This window comes from Vicugna pacos, chromosome 2 (assembly GCF_048564905.1).
Source record: "Vicugna pacos chromosome 2, VicPac4, whole genome shotgun sequence".
Taxonomy (NCBI): Eukaryota; Metazoa; Chordata; class Mammalia; order Artiodactyla; family Camelidae; genus Vicugna; species Vicugna pacos.
In genome coordinates this window covers 122,757,014-122,761,855 of record NC_132988.1, presented here as the reverse complement: position 1 = coordinate 122,761,855, position 4,842 = coordinate 122,757,014, and the positions used below count along the sequence as shown (strand labels likewise).

At 54.2% G+C, this 4,842-nt stretch overlaps 1 long non-coding RNA gene across 1 annotated transcript; it reads left to right on the top strand.

Moving 5' to 3' along the window:
- The first annotated feature begins 2,290 nt into the window (after positions 1-2,290).
- On the top strand, positions 2,291-4,216 carry LOC140700663 (uncharacterized). The gene is made up of 3 exons (XR_012079140.1): positions 2,291-2,371; positions 3,613-3,730; positions 4,091-4,216. It is a non-coding gene; the product is annotated as an uncharacterized lncRNA (long non-coding RNA).
- The last annotated feature ends 626 nt before the right edge of the window (positions 4,217-4,842 follow it).

Here is a 4,842-nt window from a genome sequence, read left to right as displayed (position 1 = left end):
AGGCGGGGAGACTGTGGGATCTTCATATATATTTTTAAATTTGGTTCACTCTGCAGTTGGTCTTTGGTCTCTGTATAATTTTGAGAAACTCTTTATGAGTGATCATTCTTTTATCAGATTGAACAGGTTCCAGGGGGAAGGACAAAGCCTGTCCCATCAGCCATCCTATGTGTCATGTCCTGGGACCCAGTGGATGCTCAGCATGTAAGTGAACTGACAGGAGTGAGTGAAGAGATGGGAGCATCTCATTATTGTGGCGGCTCTCTGTCCGATGCCTTGAGATTTGGGGAAGTGTTTACGAGTGCAGAGGGGAGAGGTCAGGTCCTCTCTGCTTTTTCAGAGTACCGTGGCCTTATCCATTCCCCCAGCCCCCTCTGGGCAGCCAAGCCCAAGAGCTGGGGCACCGGGGGTTGTGCTGATCAATAATCCACCTTCACCCCAAGTCCGGGCGGTAGGTACACCTGGTTGTAGACTCTGGAGTCAGGTCCTTGGAGGAATTCCTCACCGAACTATGTTTTGGACCTTTTATTTTTCTCTATAACCTCCAGCTGAAGAAGAAGTTTGTCTTAGACACATGAAAGTTGAGGACACCTACTGTCCCCTTGCAACCCAGGTGTGGCTGGGAGTCTGCTGTTTGTATAGCCAGTGGGCTCGTGTTGCTTTGGGCATCCCTGTGCCTGAATTCCTGCAGTACACTCGGTGGTAAGGACGGGGGTGCCTGGCAGGGAGGGAAGCGGGTCAGGAGACTGCACAGCTGGGGTGATGTTAACCTGGGGTGAGTGGGAGCCTGCTGATGCATGGCATCTCAGGGCAGGGAACTCTCCACACTCAGAGGGGTTCCCACTCCCGCAGGGGCCCTTTGATCAGGGTGCAGGGCTGTCAGGGGACCACAGGGGTCCCAGTGAGTATTAGGGTGCCTTCAGGCAATGGGAAGTGAGGGGTCCAGCGGCATTTGAATTAACTGTGCACCCAAACCCAGCCAACACCTCTTTCAGCCTGTTTCCTAATCTGCAAAACTGGAATGTTATTAAGCATCCCACGGGGTCGTTGATGGGCTGGGACAGACTAGACAGTCAGGAGGTGGAATTCCTCTGTCCCCTGATTGTTTGGCTTCTTTCTGACAATTTGCTCTCACAAGCTCAGTCTCTCTGTCTCTCGCTCTTTCACTTCTAACTTTCTCTCATGCTCTGGTTTCATTTGATTTCCAACCACCGCCCCTCCCCTCCGCCAATCCCCAGATGAGTGAACTTGATTTCTCTGTGTCAGATCCAAATTCTCAGGAAAGATGCTCTGTCTCCCTCTGGATCTGTTGTCCAACCCATCAGTTGTGGCCAGAGGAGCGAGTCCCTCTGGGACCAGCAGAGGGTCTCTGCCCAGCCCCCAGCCACCACTGTGGGAGCACATAGCTCTCCGTGGAGGAGGTACTGGCTGTGACTTGGTGTCACTAAGTGTGAATTTATGTCTCCTCTTGTGCCACCTTCATCCTTCTAAACACAGATGCAAGTTAAACACTCCCGGGATTTGTGTCATGGAACACTCAAGGTGGGGGCTTAGGGGGCTGGAATCTCTGCTGCATTTAAGGGGCTACAGTGAATCCCCAACGAAAGCCTGCAAAGGGAACAGCACCGGCCCCACCCGGCACTTAGGGCGCTGAGTCTGTGTGATGTTGAGCCAGGCTTCTGACCACAGTTCAGGGGTCTGGTCTGATATGTTAGCCTTTGAAACCAACCAGCTTTGGATTCCTCAATCCCTCCCTGAGGTTTTACCTGAACCACCAGCTTCTGTATCTCTGAAGACAGATGATGAGGACCCTTCACGTAAGCCGTTCACACAGCCCTGTGCAGGCCTTTGTGCTGCACGGTCTGCCCGGCGAGCTGACCATGGCTGGTATTTTACTGATGTTAGAAGTAGTCTGGTTTCCCGATGCACTGTTTCACTGAGCAAGCAACAGAAGCCACTTCTCACTGATAAAAGCAGAAAAGGGACTTAATGAAAAGATACTGGGAGGGTGTGTGGAGTGGCCAGGACCAGAGCCAACCCAGGAGCTGTAGGAGGTGTTAGGAAGCCTCAGGCACCAGGCTGGGCGGGGTGATACCGGGCCCCCTGCCACCCCAGAATGGACTCCCCTCCACCTGACCCTCCACCTCACTCACTGCAGGTTCACATCCCGGCAGGGCCAGGTCACACTGAAGCCACCAGCACACACCTCAGTGGAGGAGCTGGCCCCGCCTCAGCTGAGGGCGTGCCTGCTGTGCAGAGATGCCCAGTTAGAGGAAGGCGGTTCTCCTACTGTTCCGAGTAAAGGTGCAAGTCAGTGCCCATCACTCAGGAGAGCCAGACTGGACGGACCTCATTGTGGTGATCAGGCCGTGTGAGTTCACTTATTAATTTCTATGTTTGAAGGCCCTGGAGGGAGAAAAAGTGAAGGTTCTAGTACTTATTTTGTGTTTCCCACGTACCAGATGTGGTAAGAAAGCCAATTCAGACAAGGCCCAGAGCAACCACTTTAATAGACCACGGAGCAAGTCGTGCAGTCAGGCCTCTGTGGTCCCGAAACCCGTGTCCCCATCGGCTCCATAGTTACCAGTGGAAACTGGGGGGATTTGTGGGACTGTGTGCTCCTGTAGGGGCTGGGATGTGTGTGTTTAAATCCACATGTTCAGAAACTCGGCTAGAACCACAGCCACAGATTGCACGGAGGCAGAGGAAGGGAGGATTCCAGCCTCTGGTCCAGATTGTGAGGTGCTCAGAAGTTCTTCCTCCTGTCCTGAAAACAACAGCAGAGCTGAGGGAGCTGAAAACCCACTGCTCTTCTTAGATCCCAGAAAACTGAGGGGAAAAGCTGCTCCCAACCCAGAGAGGCAGCCGGGAAGGCTTGGAGAGTCACAGCTCCCAAGGCAGAACCCGCTTTTGTAAGAACCCCGGGGTCAGGCAGATTTAACAGGTCCCTGAAGCCAGCGGGAGGCTCAGCTTGGGGAAATCACAGTGTGACAACTCCAGGGGGCCAGTCAGAGGGGCCCCATGCTCTTTTTCATGCATTTTACATCCAGAACCGTGTCCTGTTCTCAGAATGAAGGTCAGAGGATAACTCCTCATGCTTCCTGCCTGGAAAGGAGAAAATAACTCTATTGAAATACACCCAGAACATTCTGTTTCATTGGGGGAAGTTGTTTTTTGTCTGTTTGTTTTTTTAATGAGAAATTATTTTACCAGAGCCTAACCAGCCTGGGAGAAGGGAAATCCCTTCTGTCTCACCCAAATTTGGGTGGGAGGAAAGAGACACACTTGTGGAGGTCACAGCTCAGGGCACAGGCTCAATGAGAACTAATCACAGGACTACAGATGCCCTGATCTGTCCCGCTCCCCCAACACCTTACCTCCATGACATTAGGGCTTCTGTGTAATAAGAGGAACAAAACTAAAGAAGTAAATGTCTCAGGAGTGTCTAGGGAAAACCCAAAGACAGAAGACAGCGGGGAGATGAAAACAAGGACACACAGGCTGTTTTAGCCTCTCACACCAATAGCTGTGGCAAACTACACACAGCCCAGCCCCAGTAGATAAACAGACAACCTCACAGAAGAAACTATTTATTTTGGTTCTCTTACCCAGTGCATTCCATGGTGCATCCTCGCCTAGAATTGAGTGGCAGCAAGTCCATCTCAGAAGGGACATAACTGAAGAGGGATGGCTTCCCAGACTCTGACAGGCAGAGAGAGCACCAGCCTGGGTGAGAGCATGATGAGGGGTGGGGTAGGGGGTGGGCTGCCTTCTTCCCCAAATAAGGAACCTTCCTGAGGCCAGCACAGTAGGAGGGAGGGCCATGGGGTGAAAGCAGCCAGACTTCTTCCTGAGAACTGCTGGGATGCCTCCAAAGGACCATTCAGGTGCCCAAATTGGGCCCTCAGGGTGGGAGTCAGTCGGTTTGCCTCAGAGCCCAGGACTGAGGTGGGTGCACAAAAGGCCGGTCTTACTTGGACGGGTCCATTTCACTTCCTCAAGCCCTGTGTAATACATGAAGCGTGGACGGCCTGGTGAGCACAGCTCTGCCATCAGGACGGGTTTCAACTCTTCTCTTCCTGGAAAACAGCATCTCTGAGCCCATCCTGGATGACCTCACAGAGATCACTCTAGTGGCCCAGGCTAGTGACCGGGAACATGTACCTTCCTGCAGCCAACCCCAGACGTCCACTGATGCATCATATACTGGCAAAGATGTGAGTCCCTGTGCATTGGTCTAACAGCAGAGACTCTGCCAAAGGCCCAAGAGGTGGTGTGTGGGACATTCAGGGGTGCAGGAGAGTAGGCAGTGCAAAACTGTAAGTGGTGACAGGGGTTCAGGGGCTGTGGAGGGCGCAGGCAGTTCAGGGGATGCAGGGATTCAGGGGTGCAGAAGTGCCGTGAGTGCAGAATTGCAGGAAGTGTAGGGATGCAGGGAGGTGCTCAGGCACTTGGGTAGGATCAGAAGGCAAGTGCACATCCTGGCAGTCAGCCTGACCCTGGGAGGCTGGTGGAATGGTTTGGGGCGGCGGCGGCGGCGGCGGTGGCGGTGGCGGTTGGGAGGCTGCCCGGGCAAGCCGGTAGATTTCTTCTCTTCCCTGCAGCCTGGCCTGGCCGCTGGAGATTCGCCAGATGTTGGACTCCAGGTAAGCTTGCTCCTGGGAGGCGGGGCGGTTAGGTCAGGGGGCGGCGGCAGCGGCAGGGGAGCGGAGCGGGGCTGCCCCTGGCGAACTGGTGGAATAGCTGCCTTGTCCCGGCTGCCGGGCCTGGGAGAGGCCTGTGCTGCCCCAGGTCGCCGGACACGCCTGTCCCACTTAGCTTGCTGAGTGGGGAGTGGGGGCG